This window comes from Malaclemys terrapin, chromosome 2 (genome assembly GCF_027887155.1).
Source record: "Malaclemys terrapin pileata isolate rMalTer1 chromosome 2, rMalTer1.hap1, whole genome shotgun sequence".
NCBI classification, from domain to species: domain Eukaryota; kingdom Metazoa; phylum Chordata; order Testudines; family Emydidae; genus Malaclemys; species Malaclemys terrapin.
The window spans coordinates 275,857,350-275,881,559 of NC_071506.1; the positions used below are offsets into that span (position 1 = coordinate 275,857,350).

The window sequence follows — 24,210 nt, forward strand, 5'->3', positions numbered from 1 at the left end:
GGCATAGCTTCATTGGTGCTGGTGATTCACACCAGCTGGGGTTCTGGCCCAACATACCTACCCTTAAACTCTACCAAAGCTCATCTACGTTCGTTACATGTAAGCAAAAGGCTTACATGACTAGAGAACTCATTCCCCTCTGTTTTTGAGTGGCATCTAGTGTCCCGGAGATCAAGGTTTCTCACAACAAAATTTGTGGTGGCCACAGAGTGCCGCTTAGTTTGACTCTCCGTAAAATCCACCCCGGGCTGGTGCCAAAGCTTTAGCCAGAACATATGGCGCTTAACGCAATGATTAGCCACAAAGAGCTAAAGCCACAAAGGCATTGTGGGGCTCTGAGAACGCCTACTGCCTCAGGCCTCACAGGCTGGGTAGACTGAGAAGCCCACTGAGTAGGGTTGCCAACTGTGTAATCACACAAACCCAAACACCCTTGCCCTGCCCCTGCCTGAGGCCCCACCCCTTCTCCGAGGCCCCACCCCCTCTTGCTCCATCCCTCCTTCCTCCATTGCTCGCTCTCCCCCACCCTCACTCACTTTCACCGGGCTGGGGCAGGAGGTTGGGGTGCGGGAGGGGGAGCGGGCCATGGGCTGGGGCTGAGGGGCTCCGAGTGTGGGAGGGGGTGCCGGGCTGAGCCTGGGGCAGTGGGTTAGGGTGCAAGAGGGGGTGCAAGCTCTGGGAGGGAGTTTGGGTGCTGGAGGAGGCTCAGGGCTGGGGCAGGGGGGTTTGGTGCAGGAGGGGGTGTGGGGTGCAGGCTCTGGGAGGGAGTTTGGGTGTGGGAGGGGGCTCAGGGCTGGGGGAGGGGTTTTGGGGGGAGGGCTCTGGCTGGGAGGTGCTTACCTTGGGTGGCTCCCGGTCGGTGGCCCCCTGCCAGCCCTGACCCCACACCGCTCCTGGAAGCAACCAGCACGTCCCTGCAGCCCCTCGGGAGAGCAGGGGGGCTCTGCACACTGTTTCCACCCACAGGCACCGTCCCAGCAGCTCCCATTTACCAAAGTTCCCAGCCAATGGGAGCTGCAGAGTCAGTGCTCGGGGCGGGGGCAGCGCGTGGAGACCTCCTCTCCCCACCCAGGGCTGCAGGGATGTGTCGGCCGCTTTCAGGAGTGGCGCGGGGCCAGGACAGGCAGGGAGCCTGCCCTAGCCCCGATGTGCTGCCGGACTTTTAGCAGGCTAAAATCTCCCGATTTGGCTTCAGTAGCCTCCAGGAGATAGACCCCAGTTCTGGGAGACCCCTGGCAAAACCGGGAGGGTGGCAATCCTACCACTGAGGCTTAAGAGTGAGCCAGCTGTCAAGCAACTCAGTGGCATCAGGACATACATGGCTTTGTGCAGTGATTCTCAACGTTTTTCTTTCTGAGCCTCCCCCTCCAACATGCTATAAAAATCCCAGGGTCCAGTGGAGGGGGATTGGGGGGGGCTTCTGTCACTGGAAGGGAGGGTGCTCGGGGCTTTTGCCCTGTGGGGCACTGGGGCTCCGGGCTCCCTGCTTTAGCCCCATGGGGCACTGAGGTTCGGGGCTCCTGGCTTTAGCTCTGCAGGGTGCCGGGCTTGGGACTTCTGCCCTGTTGGGTGCCAGGGCTCAGGGCTCCTGGCTTTAGCCCCGTGGGATGCTGGGGCTTTGAACTCCTGGTTTTAGCTCTGCAGGGCGCCGGGACTTGGGACATCTGCCCTGTGGGGTGCCAGGGCTCCAGGCTTTAGCCCCACGCTCCCAACTTTAGCCTCATGGTGGGGAGTTCAGGGCTCACAGACCCCCTGGGTTGAGAACCACCTGCTTTGTGAATGCCCTGCAGTGGCAACTGAAGCATGGGGACTTTACTGGCAGAAATTTAGCCAGCTAGGGAATTTAGATCCCTCCAAGATTAGACACAGCAGAGCAAGGCTCTTTGAGGGGCTTAATGGTGCCTAAAGTGGCAGTAGGGGCCTAAGGTCCAGCGGCTCAAAGGTATCTGGGTGCCTAACGCTCATTGAATTCAGTGGGAGCTCAGCCCCTTTCAGGAGCGCAGCCCTGGGCCCTCTGTGGCTCTAACCCCAGGCGCCCCGAGCACGCTGTGGCTATGGCCCGGGGTTAAGAACTCCGTGAGCGCAAGAGACGGCCCGTGTCCTGCTCTGAAAGACACAGTCATTGGCGAGCCGAGGGGAAAGGAGCCCCGAGCACTTGACAAGGCCATTCCATCAAGGTTTCCTCGCTGAGTTGAGTGGGCCCAAATGACGCCAGCGCCAGCAGGCGGCTGGGCTTGGCGTGTGTCTTTGCGCGTTTGAATCGGCCGAGTGAGTCAGAGTGTATTCATGGAAATGAGAGACATGTCTCAAGGCCGACGGCAGGGGGAGAGTGGGGCTGTTTGCGCCAGTGGAGCTGTTGTGAGGGAACAATGGGGAACAGTTTTCAGATCGCACGTGCACAGAGAGGAAGGTAACCAGGCTGCGTGTTCTAGGTGCTTTCAGTGTTTGCATAAAGCCACAAGGAGCATTTCACTGTCAAAATTCAAAATACCTCCCCCGGCGAGTCAGCTCTGAAGGACAGGTTAATGGAATGGTGCCACTCTGGCTGGTGTATTCCTTGTAGCCGCTCTCATTAGAGAGAGCACCCAGCGGTCAGGTTCCTGTGTGTTTTCCCCCCTCATATGAGTCCATTTGATTAATGGTTCTACAGCGTGTAGTTGCTGAATGCAACTAGCCAACAGCTGTGTGCAAGCAAGCATGGCTGACTTTCTAGGATGGGGCCAAACAAGGCACTTAGGCCCAGACCCTCAAAGGTATCTAGGCCTCTAACTCCCATTGATTTCAATGGGAGTTAGGCATCTTCGAGGATGTGGCCTGCTCCATTCCCCTCCCCCCACCCCCCAGGCCCATATTCTTAGTTATTTCATTCCTGCATGGGAAGGGAAAAGTGGCTTTAAACTCTCTATACTCTATTCTGGGGTCATGCATGGATCTATCCAGCCCTCTGGTGTAAGTTCGAGCAGCCTCAGGGCTGCTCTAATTTTCAACTTTTCAGTTTCTTCTCATCCTCTGTGGGCCCAGGGGAGCAGAGACTAGGCCCAGGGCATTGTACTCTGGCCATGCCCCTAATTTGCCCTTTACCCAGGTGTTGCTAGCAGGAATGGGTTATAACCCTTATGTCAGCTAAGGTGGTCCCTATACAAGGGAATCTTCTCAGGGAGCTGTTCCCACCCACTTTAAGGCTCCTTTATGCTACCAGTGGGACATAAACGGTGAATCAGGCCCCCTATTTTTGTATTTACCACTCTCCCCCACAATAGAAGGGAAACCATGAGAGGGAAGTTCCTGGATCGTGTGGCTTTAATATTGTTTTCTGCTGCCCAGGGCAGCAAAACACAACTCCACTTCTGTAGCTTGGACCTAGCTGACGCACGCAGTTCCTTCCAGGCCGTGATCTGGCGGTACTTCGCAAATCTTTGTGAACTAATTCTCACAATACTCCTGCGTGGGTGGGAAGAAGCACTATCCCCATTTTTAGATGGGGAAACTGAGGCACAGGGAGATGAGCTGATTTAGTTCGAGGTCATGGAGGTAAATTCACAGAAGCACCAGCTTTCGTGACTTCCAGTCCTGTGCCAATTACACAAAATGATCCTTCCTCCTGTTAGAATAAAGGCCAAATACTTGCCTATTACCCCAGCTGTTTTTCCCATATATAAAGGTATAGCAAGACAATCAATCAAAGAGGCCCAACAGCAAGGAGGCCCAGCGGATGTATCCCATTACCCCTACCCCTGGACCCTGGAAAGGCAATCAATCAAGGGGACCCAGACAGATGTATCCTATTTACCCCTAGAAAGGAATTTAAAATTCCTTAGGTCAGCAGAATGTATGCACGTTAAGTCATTTGTTACTGGGTATAAAAAGGCTTGCTCTACGCTTGTAAGGTGTGTTCCTCCCTCTGGCATGAGTCGAGGGGGACACCCGCTCAGCTGACTGATCAATAAAGAACTTGAAGCCGTCTTCTAGACTCCCGTGCCTCCTTGGGGTAATTGGGCAGCTCCAGGGGGAAACGAGCCCATTTGGCTAACAAATGGCGACTCCGCCGGGACTTCTCTCCCTGTAGAGGGCACTGACCGACGGCCGAGGGCGATTCCGAGGAGTGGCCACCTCGAGCTGTTGCTTTGCTCGGGCCTCGGATCGTCACAATCGGCCGGGGCGGCTGTGTCCTCTCTAAAGAGAACTCTGAAGGACACGGAAGCAAGACGGCTTCAGAAGAAGGGGAAGTCTGACTGCCGGACGCGGCCACTTCGGGCGGTAAGTGCGTTTACCTCCTGGGTTTGAGGAATAACGCCCCCGAGGTGTGGGTTGGACAGTGGAAATCCCCTAGGCAGCCTGTATACGGGAAGGTATGTTAACATTATTGTAGCTTTGTAAATGTCTTGTTGTTGTGTTTTTGGTTAAAGGGTAAGCAAATAACGGCCAATGAGTAACGTAACTAACTCCACAAGTCCATGGGCCGTTTTTAACAATTATTGGGACTTGGAGCAACCTCAGGGATTACTCTTGTTTATAGGAAGGGTAATCTTGTTTCTCCTCTTAATGGTGTGTTGGAAACCGAGATTGTAACTGATTAAAGGATCTGTGTGAAAGATGAATGAGTGCTGCTGACAGGTCTGAGGCTTAAGCTGACTTCAGCCGCCCCAAGACTCCTGCGAGGGGAAACCCGATGACCAGGATATCTTGATTGCAAGGGGGGTCAGCCGAACCTCGTGACCCAGCGGATATCTGAGTTAGAACTAGATCTATACCTCTTCCCCCTCTTGATATCTCTGTCTCGGAAAACTCTGGGTAAAGCATAATGGGGTCCGGACAAAGCACCTTCTCCTGGACACCCCTGGGATGTATGCTGGATAACTGGAAGGCGTTTAGACGCCAGGCTAATTATGGAATTGTATTATGTAAAGACAAGCTTGTAAAATTCTGTACTCTTGAATGGATGACATTCGGGGTGGAATGACCCGAGGGAGGGACGCTCAAACCAGGGGTTGTACAAGCAGTACATAGCATTGTGACCTGGGATGGGCATTGGGACCAATATCCCTATATAGATATTTGGCAGGACCTTGTGGCCAATCATCCCCCATGGTTGCAAAAATGTAGATCACAAACTATTAAAACCTTAATGGCCCGTGCCCCTGTTAGGAAACCCTGTTTCCCTGTTAAGAAATCTTGTCTGCGGGCTGTGATTCCCTCTGCCTCTGATCCTATGCCCCCTGCCCCTTTGTATCCTGGCCTCCCGGCTCCGGTACCCTCAATTGAAATCCCCCCCACATCTCTGAGGATAATGCCTCAGCTGAAAGGGGTGAGCCAAGCAACCAGGATTTTTCCAAACGGGAGCCCCCTCCGATCTCTCTGAGCTCCCCGGTGTCTAACCACACCAGGAGCAAGGGTGGCCCGGTACTCCAAGGGCCCCTGCAACAGAATTATTTGTGTCCACTGCGGGAAACTGTAGCCCCTGAGGGTAATCTCACTATGGTATATGTTCCCTTTACCACTAGTGAGCTATATAATTGGAAGGGGCTTCGGGCAAGAATATAGAGGAACTTTTAGAAATAGCCATGAAGGTTTATGATCGGAGGGATGATGAGGAGCGAAAGAAAGGGGCCCGTGTTTTGGCCATGGCCCTGAGAGAAGGATATGCAGAAAGGGGGGACAAGGTTAAGGAGAAGCCAGGGCCACCTGGGAGGGGACAGGACCCCCGCCTGGGTCGAAACCAGTGCGCTATCTGTAGGGAAGAGGGGCACTGGAAGAATGAATGCCCCCGGCGACAGGCTATGGGAAAGGAACGTAAAAACAAAACCCGGTCCTTCCCCTCCTTTACAATAACACGGGACGTTCAGGGGAGGGATCTTCCCCATAGAGAAGCCGAGGGACCCAGCGGCCCCTCCTGACAGCACAAGCTGCCAGCCTGGATCCCACGGTAAAAATTAAAGTGGAGGGCCGCCCAATTGAAGCCCTTATTGATACTGGGGCCACTCTTAGTTTGCTCCCCCTTAATAAGGCCCCCCGAGATAGAGCTTGGGGACGTGCCATAGTCCAGGGGATAGAGGGACAAACTACAACTTTGGAAAAAAAAAAAAAACTTTGCCTCTCCTAGTAAAAAATAGGGGACCGTCAAATTTCCCATCAGTTTGTTTGCAGTCCCTCCTGCCCCATAGCGCTGCTCGGAGGAGATATCCTCACTAAATTACAGGCGGAGATCTCATTTGATAACGGGACAATGGAAGTCAGAATCCCTAAGCAACAAGCCTCTAATTACCAGATGGCTTTCATAAATGCTAGAGATCACTCCCTGGAATGTAAGGGAAGTGATGGAAGCCAGCTGCCGTGGGATGAGGGGGGTAAATCCCAAGGTCTGGGCGGAGGAAGGAGGCGTGGCCCGAGCCAGGAATGCTACACCAGTGCATATTTCTCTTAAGGAGGGAAGCAGCCCAGTCCGAATTCGACAATACCCCCTTAAGTTAACCACTCGGATCGGGTTAAAACCCCTGATTCAAAAGTTTTTGCAGTGCGGGTGGTTAAAGGAAGACACGTCCCCATACAATACTCCAATAATGGGGGTGCCTAAGCCTAATGGGCAGTATCGGTTGGCCCAGGACCTAAGACAAATTAACAAGTTAATAGCAGAGACTGTTTGCCTTTGAGTGGGAGGACCCAGATACCCACTACAAAGCTCAATACCTTTGGACCGTGGTCCCACAGGGACTTACCTGTGCACCCGAGATTTTTGGCAGCCAGTTGAGAAGGGACCTTGCCCCATTCCTGGCTAGACACCCCTCATGTAACATAGTCCAGTATTGCGATGATTTGCTCTTAAGTACTGAAACAGAGACAGCTTGTAAAGAGCAGACTGTAAAGCTCCTGAATTACCTTGGGGCACAGGGGTATAAGGTCTCAAGGGAAAAAGCACAACTGGTTAAGCAGCAGGTCACTTTCCTTGGGTATCATTTGTGCCAAGGAAGTCGTAGTCTGGGTAAAGAAAGAATCCAGGTTATACTTAATAGCCCTCAACCCCGGCACCCCCGAGAATTAAGGGCTTGTCTGGGACTGACTGGCTTTTGTCGGCTCTGGATCCCTGACTACGGGGAAGAGCCAAACCACTGTATGAATCCTTAACTAAAGAAGGTCTGCTCCAGTGGGCCAGAGAGATGGAAAAAGCATTTCGAGAGCTAAAAGAAGCCTTGGTTCAGCCTCCCGCTCTAGCCCTCCCTGACCCTCGGAGGCCGTTCACTCTATACGTTCACAAGAGGGGAGGGGTGGCTGCTGGAGTTCTATGCCAAAGGTCGGGACCAACCTGGCGACCCATTGGATACTACTCAAAGGTGTTGGACCCTGTCGCCAAGGGGTGGCCTGCCTGTTTACGGGCCGTTGCAGCGACCGCTCTCCTCGTACAGGAGGCTGAAAAGTTGACCCTGGGAGGGGACACTGAGGTTGTGGTCCCCCACGGGGTGCCTCAAATACTGGGGACGGGCGCTGGGGAAAAGCATTTAAATCCCAGTTGACATACCAGATATGAGGTAGGGCTCTTGCTAGCCCCTAACTTAACTTTTAGGACAGTTAGCTCCCTCAACCCAGCTACCCTATTGCCTGACCCTTGGGTTTCCTATGAGACCAGCCCCACTCATGACTGTATTGAAGTCTTGCAACAGGTGTCCCAGGCACTCGGTATACAATGGAAGCTACATACACCCTGGAGGCCGCAAAGCTCGGGTCAAGTAGAAAGAATGAATAGAACTCTCAAGGATACCCTCACTAAACTATGCACAGAGTCTAGTTTAAAGTGGCTTGATGCGTTACCACTCGCCCTTAACTGCATTCGAAGGGCCCCACGTAAGGGTCTTAAGCTTTCACCATTTGAACTGGTCTTTGGGTTCCCTCCCCGAATACTTATCCCAGGATTCCGGGAGGATGTAACCTGGGAAGTGGGAAATGACTTACTATGGAAACAGGTTTCCGGGTTGCAATCTGTTTTGTTACAGCTGCATCGACGCGGCGCCATTCCAGGCTCTCCCCTTGGACCAGACCGTGCATCCGTTCCGGATCGGTGACCAGGTCCTTGTCAAGAAATGGAGGCGTGACCCCCTTACACCACGGTGGGACGGCCCGCACACTGTTTCGCTCATCAGCCAAACTGCGGTCAAAGTTCTCGGGAGTGACAAATGGACACACCATACACGGGTAAAGCGGTTTCTGAATCCTGACCAGGGAACCAATCCCATGGAAGAGGACACCAGCCCTCTGCCTGCCCCGGCCCCGGAAGCCCGGGGTGGCACGGGCGAAGACACCGTCTGGGAGTATCAAGGACTCGATGGGCTAAAAGGACTGTTTAGGAAAAAGCAATAATGAACTCATTATTGATATTTCTGTTCATAGGTGTCTATCACGGCTATGGTTGGGAGAATAGGTTTATACAACTGGAAGAAATAATAGCGAGTTCCTTCAATCTTAGTAGCTGCTGGGTTTGTGGAGGTCCAGGGGATTGGAATGAATGGCCTTGGGTAGCCCAGCCAGTGCAAGCTAAATGGTGGATCAGTAATTTAAGTATAGTCCACAAAGGAACAGAAGTTTGGGATGAGGATAGTAGCCCTTGGTGACTCTATTCCTTGAAATGGGGATCCTTTGTCTAAACCGAACAAAACCAGAAGGGGTGTATGTGGGCCAAAGCCAATGTGACTGGACCCTATCTCTAGGATTTGACTGCTATGATCACCCTAGTTGCCATACGTATGACTGTTCTAAATATCAGGGACGATGGAACCAAACCCACGTAAAACTCACTAATCATAGCTGGGTAAGTTGTTCCTACCAACAGCATACCGGCAAGGGCTGTTAGGCAGTTGGACAAGATGGGTTCTTTGATGCCCTCTTTCTAAGTTGCCAGCGAGATAATACCGACAGTAAGGATCATGTGGTACGCTGGTATCAGTGGGCATGGCAACATTCTAATGGAACTCGGGTAACCCATTTTAATCATTTTTGGTCTACTACCAATAGCCCTAAATTTGGTTGTAATTGCGCTTGGAAGGAAGGGGCTGGGCCTTGGAAGTGTGACTATTGTAATCCTGACGGTACATCTATTGTATTAGGGGGACCCCTGGAGATGGGTAACTCTTTGTATTACGAAGAACCGGGCCCCGAGGACTACCCCGAAGCCTGGGATGGCCCCTTTGCGAATGGACAATGGGCCCTAAAAGGCCATTACTGGATATGTGGGCAACACGCTTATCGGAGATTGCCTCCAAATTGGTCAGGAATATGTTAAGTTGGGTACATTAGGCCCTTGTTCTTTCTACTACCCCAAATTCTGGGAAATAAGTTAGGAATTAAGGTATATGACGACTTGATTAGGAAGAGGCGGTCCGTTGATTCCGCATTGATTGCTGGAAGCTCCCAAAAGTGGGGGGCTCAAGAGTGGCTCCCTGTGTAATTGCATTAGTCCGACGAATGGCTAATCAAATTGTACGCCAACGCATGATGGCATTATATCAACCGGTAAAAGCTGAGGATTGGGGGCCATAAGGCTCTCAAAATGCTTTTAAGGGGGGAGAACCTTGTTAGAATAAAGGCCAAATACTTGCCTATTACCCCAGCTGTTTTTCCCATATATAAAGGTATAGCAAGACAATCAATCAAAGAGGCCCAACAGCAAGGAGGCCCAGCGGATGTATCCCATTACCCCTACCCCTGGACCCTGGAAAGGCAATCAGTCAAGGGGACCCAGACAGATGTATCCTATTTACCCCTAGAAAGGAATTTAAAATTCCTTAGGTCAGCAGAATGTATGCACGTTAAGTCATTTGTTACTGGGTATAAAAAGGCTTGCTCTACGCTTGTAAGGTGTGTTCCTCCCTCTGGCATGAGTCGAGGGGGACACCCGCTCAGCTGACTGATCAATAAAGAACTTGAAGCCGTCTTCTAGACTCCCGTGCCTCCTTGGGGTAATTGGGCAGCTCCAGGGGGAAACGAGCCCATTTGGCTAACACTCCTAAGCGGAGTCTTGCATCCAAAGCATTTTACACTCAGACATTAATGCATTCTGTCCTAGTGAGGAGTAGGGACATGTTAGCTAACATTTAAATATGGGGACGAGGAGGTAGGGAGGAGTTAAGTGGCTTCCACAAGGTGGCAGAGAAAGGTCTTGCCCTAGCCCTTGGACAACACATCTCCCAAGCTGTCCTCTTCTCTTAAGCCTTTCTGTCAATCTTCTCTTCTTCTGGTGTGGTCAGGCAGAGCCCATTCTCTCTGTAGAGACTACGCCTGTTCCCGTGACTCCCCAGGCTCCTCCCCATGTTCTCTTTATACCCACAGCTTAGCTCCTTGCGCTGTGTTGGCCTGGCAGTGGGTGTGGCTCAGGCAGTCTTTCAGAGTCTTGGATAAGCTAACTAAGAGCCGGACACTGTGCACGGCCTGAGCAACGCCTGTGAAATGCTGAGGGCTGTATGCGCCCAGGGGAGAGGCAGCTCACCCCACCAGCATATCCTGAGCTGAGGGATGGATAAATGGAGTGTAAACAAAGGACCAGACTGTTTAGGGAGGGCTGTGCTGCCTAATGATAGGTTTAAGGAGTCTCTGGGGGCTAGTTGGAGAAGCCCACTTCATGATCCTCATCCTCCCCATTCTGCTTCCTGAGTCCAGTTAGACTATAAGCTACATGGGGCAGGAACCCGTTATTTTACTGGCTTGAGAAGCCCTGCCCAGCTACGGGGCAGCAGAAAGACCTGGCCTAGCCACTGGCTCTACAGCAGTGAATCCGTCCCAGAATCCCCAAAACCCGCGCAAAAGAAACTAGCTCACCCAAAGCCTGAAAGGGCAGAACGACCAGCTGAGAGCACTTGGCCGGCAGTTGCAGGTTGGGAGCAGCATTGGCCTCCGTGCCCACTAGGGCCAGAAGCCCCTCTCTTCTCAACGGCCCCTGTCCGTGTTTGGGTGCAAAGAGCTTGGTGCCCCACTCCAAGTGCTAAGGAAGGAGCTTCCCGGACTCTGATAATGAGAACCCAGCCCCCTTCCCTCCTAGGGTCTCTCAGCCCATGAACGAGTGAAGTTACACACTCCCTCGGGAGGATGGTAAAGATGATTGCAGCTGATAACCCAGTGATGGTCCCCTCCCAAGAGATTCAGGCCCAGATCCTCAAAGGTATTGAGGTGTTTAATTGGGAGTTAGACACCTAAATCCCTTTGATCTGGGGCCTCAGGCCTTTCTGTCGCAGTTTGGCCCTTTGCCAACTTCCATTGCTGCTCTGGGTTAGAAGATGCTCAAACCTTCAGTCTCTGTCAAAGGGAAAGAGAACTCCCATTGCACAGCTGGGTTTTAGCAAAGTTTATTTACGACAGGGAGGGGGAGAGTTTCTGGACAGTTGCTGCCATCTTTGCCTCTGTGGCCTTCATGTCCCCTTCTTATCCACCTCTCTCTCTCCTTGGATTTCCTCCTCGGATTCCTTCTTCCTGTTGCTCACTCGCTTTGTGGAAGTTTCCTAGCAGGGATGTCCCTGAGAGCTGGAGCAGTATGTGATGGAACAGGCTTCCTCAGGATTTGTTACCATCTGCTGCTTAGTGGCAGAGGATCCTGCGGAAATGTTGCTATGGGTTGATCCCACAACTGACAGCATCACCCGCTTTACCCCACCCCAATAGATATGCTGAGCCACAGGATGTTTGCCTCTGATCTTGTAAATACTTCCTGTGGGCCCTGATCCCTGTTATCTGGTCTTCAGGAAGTGCATTAGTTTACCTGATGGCAGATGGTTTATGGTCCTCCAGCAATTTGTCCAGAGCTAAAATTGAAAGAGAAGGTGTGTTAATCCCAGTGCACAAACAACTGAGGCTTTAACCTGCATAGACCAGAACTCCTTAGTTAAACCACCCCCGTAACGACACAATGGCACCCATAACATGCCCACGCATGGGCAGTGGATATCAGACACTCACATCTCAGGACGTCAGAGCTCTCCTTTATTTCACCCAGGCCCCCAAGTTCCCATCCTAGGAGCTTCGAGCCCAACCTCTAGTCACACATTCAACACCCTGCCTGTGCCGTGGGACCCATAACCCTTCCCTTCTCCTGGGACATGCAGAGGGGAGGCTTCCCAGTTTCTGACATTATCCACATGCCAAGCATTTGACACCTGAGTTTGGGAGAAAAATGGGCCCATGACATGAGCTACAAACTCTGAGGGATGGGCAGAATCAGGAGGGGCTTAGTTCTACTAAATCTTACTTTTTGAAGTTGTGTTTTGCTTTCAGCTCTGAGCCCCCAGAATCCGGGGTTGAGGTGATCACCAAAATGGTTATACTTTGGGTCCATCTCTGAAAACCCTGGGGTAATTTTCTCTTGGAATTATTTACATTGAACCATAAATAGCACAGCCCTCTGCAAATGAGAACTTGTCACTTGATATCATCAAAATCCACAGCCATCCCTTCATACAGGTCCATGCACTCAATGAAGAAACTTACCTATATGGTTAAACCAAAACCCCTATCCGTTATCACGTTCTCAGGGAAGACTATGAAGTTTTGATTTGCTGCCAGATAAGTATCTCAGATCTTAACATGCTTAGGAATTATAGGCAATACACACAATCAACAAATAATAAGACCCAACCAAGGTTAGCATACCTGTCAGGGTTCCCACCCCACTCTGAACTTTAAGGTACAGACATGGGGACCCTCATGAAGACCCCCTACGCTTATTTCTACCAGCTTAGGTTAAAAACTCCCCTATTCCTTGGATTAAGTAACGCTGCCACCACCAAGTGATTTAAACAAACATTTAGGGAGGGCCACTTGGAGCCCTACCTTCCCCAAATATCCCCCCAAGCCTCTACACCCCTTTTCCCAGAGAGGCTTGAGAATAATATCCTCACAAATTGGTACAGGTGAACACAGACCCAAACCCTTGGATCTTAAAATGATGAAAAAATCAATCAGATTCTTAAAAGAAGAATTTTAATTAAAAAAAGGTAAAAGAATTACCTCTGTAAAATCGGGATGGTAAGTACTTTAAAGAATAACAAAAGACTCAAGAACATAGAGGATGTCCCCTCTAGGCAAAACCTTAAAGTTACAAATCGAGGGATAAACCTCCCTCTAGACAAAAACTCCCTCTAGGCAAGGAAAATCACAAACCAAAATAAAAGTGAGCTAACACATTCCCTTATTATTACTTACTAATTCTAATTGAGTTGGATTACTTGCCTTCTTGATCTGTCTCCGGCAAGCACACAGAATGGACAAATCAAGAACAGACAAAACAAAGCCTTTTCCCCCTCCCCAGATTTGAAAGTATCTTGTCCCCTTATTTGTCCTTTTGGTCAAGTGCCAGCCAGGTTACCTAAGCTTCTTAACCCTTTACAGGTAAAAGGATTTTGTGCCTCTGGCCAGGAGGGATTTTATAGTACTGTATACAGAAAGGTGGTTACCCTTCCCTTTATATTTATGACAATACCATTGTGGCAGGTGCTACACATACACGTAACATGAGACAGTCCCTGCCCCAAGGTGTTTGCATTCAGTATAAACAAGACTGACAAAGGTTGGGGAAAGGAAGTATTAACCTTATTTTACAGAGAACTGTGGAATCCTCTTCCACTGCATTCTTAAAATGGGTGAAGACAGCAAAACACCATGCTAAAATTTCAGTTTGGCCAGGGACTATGAAACGACATTACTTCCAAAGGTATAACAAGTTAAATAGTCAGGAGTTAAAGAGTAAGATCCTAGCACATGTGAATGGGACAGCAAAGGAGGCAATGCAGCAGTTGTTTAACAGCTGGCCGGCACCATTACCCAACAGTTTGGGACAGGAGGTGGTCAAATCCGGATGACAGTGCCAAACAGATGATTTCCAAGGGAGACTGAGCTGAATTCACCAGCTCCTTGAGGAGTTGGCAATGAGCTTGGGTGAGGGTGACAGCACCTGGAGCAGTTCATTATTAAGGAACAAAGTGGGGAGGCTGAGAGGGAATTTTCAAAGGTTGATTTGTTTTTGTTTAACCTGGGAGTGTGGAGCCTGTGTCTGACCTTAGTCTGGGGGCTGCTCAGATAAGCCCAGGCTGCCAATATTTAAGCTGGCGAGCAACTCAGGGTGTTGTTGCTTCTAAGAGACCCCAGAAAGACCCATGCGGAGTTATAGACATCGCCTTCCCTGGCAGTCCGTGCAAGGGGCCTCGTGGGAGAGAGCACATCCTCATGGGCTAATAACCCAATAGGCACAGCATCGAGCCCATACAGCTCCCACCATCTGAGCCAGATTGAAGGCAGCCACCTGGATGAGGAATTGAGCCAGTCAGAGGACTTGGGTAAGACCAGAGGTTTACAGTTGTTTTCTACCGTGTTTGTGACCCCAAGAGGGGAGAGGTGGGGCTGTCCCAGCTCAAATAATGAAAAAGCCACTATCACTGAGGGAAAAACTCCCTGCAAGGCTTATTTGGCTCAGTTCAACATTATAGCCCTACTGAATGGTGGGGAAGGTTGGTTTCTAGCAGCCAACGAGAGTGGCCCAGATATGATAGAGCTGCAGAAGTTACGTCCAAAAAAGAGACTGATGATTCAGAACTGGAACAAGCCCTTGACATGGGGTTTGGAACAGGGGCGCCATTTAGGGGGGGAAGGGAAGGGCTCTAGCCCCCGCCCTGAGTTTCATAGGGGAGGTCTACTCACCCTAGCCCCAGACGGAGCTCTTAACGGCAATAGCTTGAGTGTGATATGTGGAGTTCGGAAGCTGGGAGCAGTGCAGCCTTTGCGGCAGGGAGTTCATTTATAAACAGAGGCAGGGCGATTAAGATAACAAAAAGCTTGTCATTAAAGTTAATTAAGGATCATTAGATGATCCTAAAGAACTGCCAGGCACTTCAGTTAAAAGATAGGAAACAAAGGGGAGGAATAAAAGGTGAGAATGGAGAGTGGTAAATAGTGGTGTCCCCCAGGGATCTGTACTGGGCCCAGTCCTATTCAAAATATTCATAAACGATCTGGAAAAAGGGGTAAACAGTGGGGTGGCAAAATTTGCAGATGATACAAAACTACTAAGATAGTTAAGTCTCAGGCAGACTGTGAAGAGCTACAAAAAGATCTCACAAAACTGGGTGACTGGGCAACAAAATGGCAGATGAAATTCAATGTTAAATAAATGCAAAGTAATGCACATTGAAAAACAATCTGAACTATACATATAAAATGATGGGGTCTAAATTAATTGTTACCACACAAGAAAGAGATCTTGGAGCATTGCGGATAGTTCTCTGAAAACATCCACTCAGTGTACAGCATTAGTCAAAAAAGTGAACAAAATGTTGGACATCATTAAGAAAGGGATAGATAATAAGACAGAAAATATCATATTGCCCCTATATAAATCCATGGTACACCCACAGCTTGAATACTGCGTGCAGATGTGGTCGTACCCAGTATGGCCGTTCTTATGTTCTTATATAGAACCCAGATGTATCTGCTCCCCGCTGTAACCCACTAAGAGCCCGATCTCCTCCCAGAGCTGGGATAGAACCCAGGAGTCCTGACGGGGTCTCTCTCTCCACAGAGTTAGCAATAAAGTAAGAATATACATTAACATTTTAAACCTAACCAGTGTCCCTTAAGTGACTTGCCACGTTGTTATTAGAGCTGAGTGGGTCTAATATTTATTTAATTTTCTTTCTTTCATAAAGGATTAGATACAGGGCTCCTGTCAGCTAATTGCTAAGTTATCTGCCAAAAAACTAGAGTTTTCAAGTGCTTAAGTAGCCCCAGGAATCACGGTTATAGTTGCCTCCCCCCCACCAAACTCTGAAATGGCACCCCTGGTTTGGAGCCCGTTCTTTGGAGGCGGAGCGGAGTTGGGAGCTGACAGCTCCACCACCTGGCCAGGCTCGGGACTGACAGCTCATGGCTGCCACGAAATAGCCTCGCAACCCCCTGAGGGGTTGGGACCCCCAGTTTGAGAACCCCTGATCTAGAGTATCTAGTGGACTGGTTCCAACACAATGCGATACACTTAAAAGCTGGGGTGTGTACAAGACTGGGGGAGGGGGTCAAGCAGGGCCACGACCCCCCCCCCAATAATTGGCAGGGACACAGAGCTCCTCCGGCCCTGGGGCTGTGGTGGGGAGAGCGAGCTCCGGCCTCAGGGCGGCAATGGGGGCACACAACATGCCCCTCCAAAGACAGTCACATTTAAATTCCTGCGCATGCCGCTGCTTACAAGGAATAGCAGAATGGTCTAAGAGACTTCCTGGTTAGGAATCAGGAGGTGTTCCCCCATTCCAAGAGAGAGATGTGCTGGACCAGTGCAGTACAGCCCAAGATTGATAGTGGGGGAAAGCAACTTATTAAATAGCCGCCAGTCACCATTTACCAGTAGCAAAGAGGGCAGACACAATACAGGCCATCTAGGAAGTTCTTTAGGAAGTCCTTGGGCCTCAGCTGTAGTGCTGGTTAAGAAAAAGGATGACAGCACCAGATTGTGTGGCCCATATCAAACGAAATGAAGTCACTTTAAAGGATTATTATGCATTACCATGAAATAGGTGATAGCCTGGATGCTGTAGCAGGTTCAATTTCATTTTCCACAGTGGATTTTAGAAGTGGATATTGGCAAATGGAAATGGGTCCAAAAAAGACAGGAGAAAAAAAACTGCTTTCACAACAGGGTAAGGCCTGTGGCAACTTAAAGCGATGGCTTTTGGCTTGTGCAATGTGCCAGCCACATTTGGGAGACGAAAGGAGAGGCTATTACAGGGCATGCCTCTCACAGCCTGGCTGTTGCACATAGATAATATCCTGGCTCATGCTAAAACATTGGAGCAAGAACTGAACTATTTACAAACAGTCTGCGATGAGCAGAAGGTGACCAGTTTGAAACTGCCGCCAAAGAAACATGAGTTGTTTCAAAAAGAGGTAATTTGCCTTGGCCACACAATCAGCGAGCAGGGAATTTCCACTGACAAAGAAAACGGAGACTGTACAGAGCTGGCCAACTCCCCAGACACTCACAGTTGTGCAGAGTTATAGGTCTCTGCTCCTATTACAGCAGGTTCATTTGTGGGTTTGCCAATATTACTAAATCACTGCATAGCTGGGGGTGAAAGGGAAGCCGTTTCAGCGCTCAGCAGAGTGTGATGTAGCAATTGCAGAGGGGGAAGAAGGCTCGGGTGACTGCAGCTGGCTTGGCCTCTCCATGTTTCAAACCCTTCTCATACACAGATGGTCGTCAAATATCAGAGGGAGAGCCGTGTTAGTCTGGATCTGTAAAAAGCAACAAAGAGTCCTGTGGCAACTTATAGACTAACAGACGTATTGGAGCATAAGCATGCGTCTGACGAAGTGGTTATACACCCACGAAAGCTTATGCTCCAATACGTCTGTTAGTCTATAAGGTGCCACAGGACTCTGTCGCTTTTTACAGATGGTAGTGTTTATGGCTGGGGGTAGTATTGACACAAGGGACTTGAGAGGGTGGTGGCTTATCAGAGCAAAAGTCTAAGGTCTCCTGAAAGAAATAACTGTACCATCTGAAAGGAACTCCTCCCGGGGTTAGATCTAGAAAACATTTTCCTCACTATCTGTATAGGAGGAAAGTTTTGGTCAGGCCAGATTATGCACTCCTGTAATGGCTCTTTAGATTCAGGAACCCTGAGGGAGAGCTTGCGAGGTGATTGAAGAAACTGCAGTGCTGTGAGTTCACAATTACACACAGGCCTGGCCATAAGCATATTAATACTGATGCCTTGTTAGGGTACAGATGTGGTCTCCTCATCTCTAAAAAGATATGCTGGCATTAGAAAAGGTTCAGAGAAGGGCAACTAAAATGATTAGGGGTATGGAACAGGTCCCATATGAGGAGAGATTAAAGAGGCTAGGACTTTTCAGCTTGGAAAAGAGGAGACTAAGGGGGGATATGATAGAGGTCTATAACCAGGGCTGGCTCTAGCGTTTTTGCCGCCCCAAGCAGAAAAAAAAAAAAGCTGCGATCGCAAGCGGCGGCAGCTCTACCGCCGCTTCATTCTATGGCGGCAATTTGGTGGCAGGTCCTTCGCTCCGAGAGGGAGGGACGGCCCCACCGCCGAATGGCCGGACGTGCCGCCCCCCTCTTCATTGGCCGCCCCAGGCACCTGCTTACTAGGCTGGTGCCTGGAGCCAGCCCTGTCTATAAAATCATGAGTGGTGTGAAGAAAGTGAATAAGGAAAAGTTATTTACTTGTTCCCATAATATAAGAACTAGGGGCCACCAAATGAAATTAATAGGCAGCAGGTTTAAAACAAATAGAAGGAAGTTCTTCTTCACACAGCGCACAGTCAACCTGTGAAAGTCCTGGCCTGAGGAGGTTGTGAAGGACTATACCAGGGTTTAAAAGAGAACTAGATAAATTCATGGAAGTTAAGTCCATTAATGGCTATTAGCCAGGATGGGTAAGGAATGGTGTCCCTAGCCTCTGTTGGTCAGAGGGTGGAGATGGATGGCAGGAGAGAGATCACTTGATCATTGCCTGTTAGGTTCACTCCCTCTGGGGCACCTGGCATTGGCCACTGTCAGAAGACAGGATACTGAGCTGGATGGACCTTTGTTCTGACCCAGTATGGCCATTCTTTTGTTCTTACTGTTTGCAATTAGCCCCTCAAGCAAGAGAGGAAGGAATAGGTTGCCCAAGGGGACAGGTGTGCTTCTGGTCCTATGAACTGCAGAAGTGCACAAGTTCCTGGTTCATCCGCTGGGACAGGGGATGTGGGGTTGCAGGAATGTGCTTCAGAACAATTAAAAGCTTCCCCAACAGAGGATCTGGCTAGCAGAAGTGTGTGTGACTGGACAATCAGTTGGCAAACAGCCACCCTGGAGCACAGTATCCCCTCGGGTTACCACTGTCCAAGTTTTTCGGTCACAATGGGACTGCTAGGTGTTCAAAGAGGAACTAGTGTATAGATGATGGGAGAAACCAGCAAGACACAGAAGCGGAGAAGGAAAGCCAAGGAGCACCGTGTAGGAGCACTGGTAGGAGCCTAAAGAGAGGCTTTGCATTGCAGTTGCTGGCTGAAAGAGGCTTGGTCCTGTGAGCATTGATGCTGTCTCCTGTTATTTTGGTTCCTCCTGCGTTCAGGAAAACAGGACTTGGTACATTCCTTATAAATAAACAAGATCGTATCAAAGGTACCAGACTCGATCTTCAGCCATCTTCAATTTCTCCCCCAACTGGAACAAACTGTGCTACAAGACCCAGAATTTTTCACTAGTAGCTTAGGTCAGAAGGTGTAACAGGAGGTTAGTACCAAGTAATTGGGTGCAATGTGCTCTCAGGGTGGGATCTTTGCTTTGATAATTACACTGTCTTGTCTTCGGAGCTTTATTTTTACCTATTCCAGCTGGAGACCCTGTCCACCGGCTTCCAGACCCCTTCATTCAACCTTCATGAAGTGCTGCATGGCTCGCCCGGCAGCAACCTGGACAGATGGCTCCTTGTCTTGTAGCAATGAGGCCAAGGCTAAAAGGAAAAGAGAAAAGGGGTGTTCGTCCCAGAGCACAAACTGCAATCGCCACTAACCAGAAATCACAGCACAGAGAGAATCCAAGATATGTTCAGTTTGTGCATTAATCTCGGAAATGTGTCTTCTTATGGGTAGTCTAGTTGGTATGAGATAGATGGATGTGACCTCCGTAAAAAGCTACATTGTGAAGAAATCATGCCTGAAACTGCTTGGGTCACCCCATTACTGCAGAGTCCAGTTTAGATAGAACTGGGATCCAGTACAGAGGTTTTTCCCAGTTCCAGTTTAGCTAGGTGGCGCTGTATCAAACAAAGGCACTGAAAGGGAATGTGATTTCTGTTTTACTGCACACGGGTCATTCTGTGCTGGGTGTGTTCTGCTTGTGAAAACGCAGAGGTACAAGTGAAAGTCTCAGCACTTTCATTTTCTCAGTATACTCTCGATCAGACACCCTGCCTCAAACAGAAGCTCTAGCATCATCTCAGGGAGATGAGATTGAATGCAGACCGAAGGGAAAGGCTGGAGTCACTAAGGGTACGTCTACACTACAAAATGAAACCCAAAGCAGCAAGTCTCAGAGTCCAGGTCAACTGACTTGAGCTCACAGAGCTTGCACTACGGGGCTAAATATAGTAGTGTAGATGTTCCCACTCGGGCTAGAGCTCAGGCTCTGAGAACTCCCCATTCCCTTACCAGGTGTCAGAGCACGAGCGGGAATGTTTACACTGCTGTTTTTAGTCCTGTCGGGCAAGCCCCTGGCAGTTGAGCTGGGCTCTGAGGCCTGGTCTATGCTAAAAACGTAAGTCGACCCAGCTATGTCATTGAGGGGGGTGAAAAAAATCCAACCCGAGCGACATAGTTAAACCAACCTAACCTCCGGTGTAGACAACGCTCCGTTGTCCTAGCAACCGCCTCTCGGGTAGGTGGATTGACTACACTGACGGGAGAACCCCTCCCGTTAGTAAGCGGCTCCACTGAAGCACTACACGGCCACGCCCGCAGCTGTACCGATGTAGCGGTTTAAGTGTAGACTTAACCGGAGACTCTCTGCCATGTTTTGGGGTTTTTTTTGAGGCGTAGATGTACTGTAAGTAAGACACTCCACTGGGTGATAATGTGGACCTGCAGAGAAAGGCAGAGATGTATTGAATGGCCACTGTAATAGACTCTGTACAATGATACCCTTGTGCGCAAACAGACCAATGCGCACAGGGGGCTGGGTTTGCCATCTGACTGGGAGACAGGGATTTGAGGCTGTCACTGAGCCTGTAACCTGCACACTTCACTCATTAGCCCAATGGCTTTAGGAACTACCTGAGATAACATGCTCCCGTGGGGGCAGCTGGTATCTCTCACCCCCCACACCTTCACCTCAAGACTGTCACAGCTCAGCTGTGCATCACGCTGCCAACAGCTTCCCATCCCATGGGCTCAGAGCCTGACCTCTAGTCACAGATGCACCAGCCTCTCTGTGTCCTGGGCCCCAACTCCCTGCCTCTCTCCTGGGACACACACACAGGGGAGGCTTCCTGTCTCCTGCCATTGCCCACAGGCCATCGGTGGGGGAGAGACCTGTGTTTGGGAGCAAAATAGGCCCAGGAGGTACATGAGTTACCAACCCTTAGGGATGGGCAGGTTGGTTTCACTTTTACAAAACCTTAGGGGGAGAGATAGCTCAGTGGTTTGAGCATTGCCCTTCTAAACCCAGGGTTGTGAGTTCAATCCTTGAGCAGGCTACTTAGGGATTTGGGGCAAAATCAGTAATTGGTCCTGCTAGTGAAAGCAGGGGGCTGGACTCAATAACCTTTCAAGGTCCCTTCCAGTTCTAGGAGATAGAATATCTCCATTAATTTTTTTTTTTTTAACCTCGGAGGTTGGAGCTGGATTTTGCTTTCAGATCTGAGGCCCAGAAGTTTGGAGAAACGGTTCTGCATGGGCCCACGGCTTCAATTCCTGGAGAAGAGAGACAGTTTCCCCTTCATGGTTCTCTGGGCCTGGGAATACTTTTGTCCTGGGATTATCTGTAATGAGACATAACTAGCACAGCCCTCTGCAAACAGGAGCTTGTCACGTACACTTAATGATATAGGCCAAGTCCATGCACTTCACTGCATCTGGGTCTGCTAGGGAACCTAAAAGCACATGAAGCCAAGTGCTTTTAGGTTCCCTAGCAGACCCAGATGCAGTGAAGTGCATGGACTTGGCCTATATCATTAAGTTAGCTACCGGGAGAATCTGTGAAGTTCTGATCCGTTGTCAGGTAAGACTCTCAATGCACTTTACATGCGGGAGGAGTGACCTTTGCCCAGCAGAATCCTGCCGCTAGGTGCAGTAGAGCAACACGGCCTGATACAGCTTCATTTTGTACAGGGTCTTCCTGAAAAGCCATGTCCCCAAAAATTACAGCGTTAAGCAGACTATTAACAGAGTTAAAGTGTGTGACAAGAGCAGAAGGAGAATGAAATCGACTGGTATTGAGAGGGATGTTTTCAGCTGAGCTATGAAATGAGATGCCGAGTCAGTAAGATGTGAGGCACCTTGGAAACACCCAAGAGAGACAACGAGAGATGCAGAAAGGCTGTTCCATAAGGTGTGAGCTGCAGAGGAAGAGGCTTTCACACCAACAGCAGCGAGTGTGAAGAGATAATAACTGGGAGGGATGTGGAGAGATACAGAGAAACATTAAGTCTGTCTGGAATGAGTCTATAGAAGGTTTGAGGGTCAAGGGAGCCCATTTTGACATATCCGGAAATGTCTGGGAAGCCAGTGAGGCTACTGGAGGAAGGGGTGACAGGGTTTTGATTCTTTGTACCTGTGAGGTGGATGGCGAGAGCCGCATTCTGCATGCACCGGGGCCTGGAGACATGAGAGGAAAGGGAACTGACACTGTCTAGGGGAGATGAGACCAAAGTCTGGGAGAGGATTTGGGCAGAGACGGGGGTGAGGCAGCGATGCACATGGGCAGTGTTAAAGCAATTTGTGGGCCTAGAAGATATGGGAGTTGAAGGAAAGTGCAAGGACCAGGATGATACCAAGGGCATGATCAGTGGATGCACATGGGGTGGGGGGAGTTATGGAAGGAGGGAGGAGTGATGCAGCAGCTAGAGGACAGCTGGACAGGGACATAACCCAAGCGTGTAGGGCAGGAAGTGGAGAAGACTATCCAGAGGCTGTACGCAGGGGATAGCGGGCTGTCCCCAAGAGAATCAGAGGAGTTCCCCAGCTTCTAGAGGAGGAACGGGCAGGTGTCCTGGGTGTGAGAGCGAGCGAGCTCCGAGACGACTCAATTACTACAGCGATGCAAGGACGGGGCGGGGAGAGGAATTATCACAGGCTGGTTTGATTTTTTACCTATGAGTGTGGAGGCTGCTTCCCTGATCTCAGTCGGGGGCTGTTCACATAGCCCAGGCTGCTAACGATGAAGCTGGGGAGCCACCCAGGGTGCTGCTGCTTCTTGGAGAAACCAGAACCCCCCCTGCAGTGTTACAGATATTCCTATGGGCCTGGCAGTCAGCTCAGTGTCGGGGGTCCTCTGGGGAGAGCACACAGCACATCCACATGGGCTAATAACCCTGTGGGAGCAGGATCCAGCCAACACAGCTCCCCCAGCCTGAGCCGGACCACCCAGATGTCTACACTTGGAGGAGACGTACTCACGCTAGATCTCATTGAGCGGGGGTGCTAATAGTAAAGGTAGCTCTGGCAGTGCAAGTGGCAGGAAGGACTTGCCTCCCCTAGCGTTGACCCGTCTGAGTCGCTAGATAAGTCCTTGGGGGTGGCTAGCCTCTCCCACTGCTCATGCTGCCAGGGCAGAGGATTGGATGCAGTGCTCTGGATGCAGTGCTCTGCCGGGCAATTACTCTAAGTAGGGTGACCGTATTTCCCAAAGGGAAAACAGGACACTATGCAGGGCTCGCCCGAGCCCCCCACCCACACAGAGCTGGCCCAAGCCGCATGCCCGAGCTCCCCGCACCTGCACAGAGCTGGCCTGAGTCACTCACCCAAGCCCTCTCCTGCACGTGGGGCTTGCCTTAGGGCCCCCGTCTTCCCATGCACGGGGCTGGCCTGAGCCACCTGGCATCACTGGGTAACGCCGACAGACCCCGATTGTCGATGAGCAGGATCGAACCTAGGACCTCTGGAGCTTAGTGCATGAGCCTCTACGGCATGAGCTAAAAGCCAACTGGCGGTTCGCTAAGGCTGTCGCAGACTCATTTATCTCTCTCTCTAAGTGGTCTCGGTGCCACTAGATGGGACAGAACACCACACCCAGGAGGTATGTGGGTTACAACCACTCACCCGACTCCCGCCTGCCGAACGTTCTTCCACACCCCACTAGGGGGGCATGCCCCACCTTTTGGGCAAAACTGGGCATTTGATCATCAGTTGGCAAGAGCAAACGGGACAAAAGCCCAGTTTTGCCAAAAAAATGCCCAGGACAGGGCTTAAAAAGGGAACTGTCCTGGTGAAAACGAAAGGCCTGGTCACGCTAACTCCAGGACAGTTTGTCAGGACATGATAAATCAGACCTTTGCTTCCTGCCTGCAGCTTCCAGCCATTCCAGGTAGCAGAGGGGATCTCAGAGCAGAGGTCTGGATGGGAGGGATTCACTGACTGTATCACCCCTCTCCCTTCCCCAACAAACACACCTCTGAGCCTCATGTTCACACACCCCTCAGGTGGACTCACTATGAATTGGGAGACCTGGTGCAGAACCTGCTGGGTCTGTGTCCAACC

At 50.4% G+C, this 24,210-nt stretch overlaps 1 long non-coding RNA gene across 1 annotated transcript; it reads left to right on the top strand.

The window, feature by feature from the left end:
- The first annotated feature begins 3,608 nt into the window (after nt 1–3,608).
- Nucleotides 3,609–9,916, top strand: LOC128830812 (uncharacterized). Its single transcript, XR_008443693.1, has 2 exons — nt 3,609–4,349; nt 7,983–9,916. It is a non-coding gene; the product is annotated as an uncharacterized LOC128830812 (long non-coding RNA).
- The last annotated feature ends 14,294 nt before the right edge of the window (nt 9,917–24,210 follow it).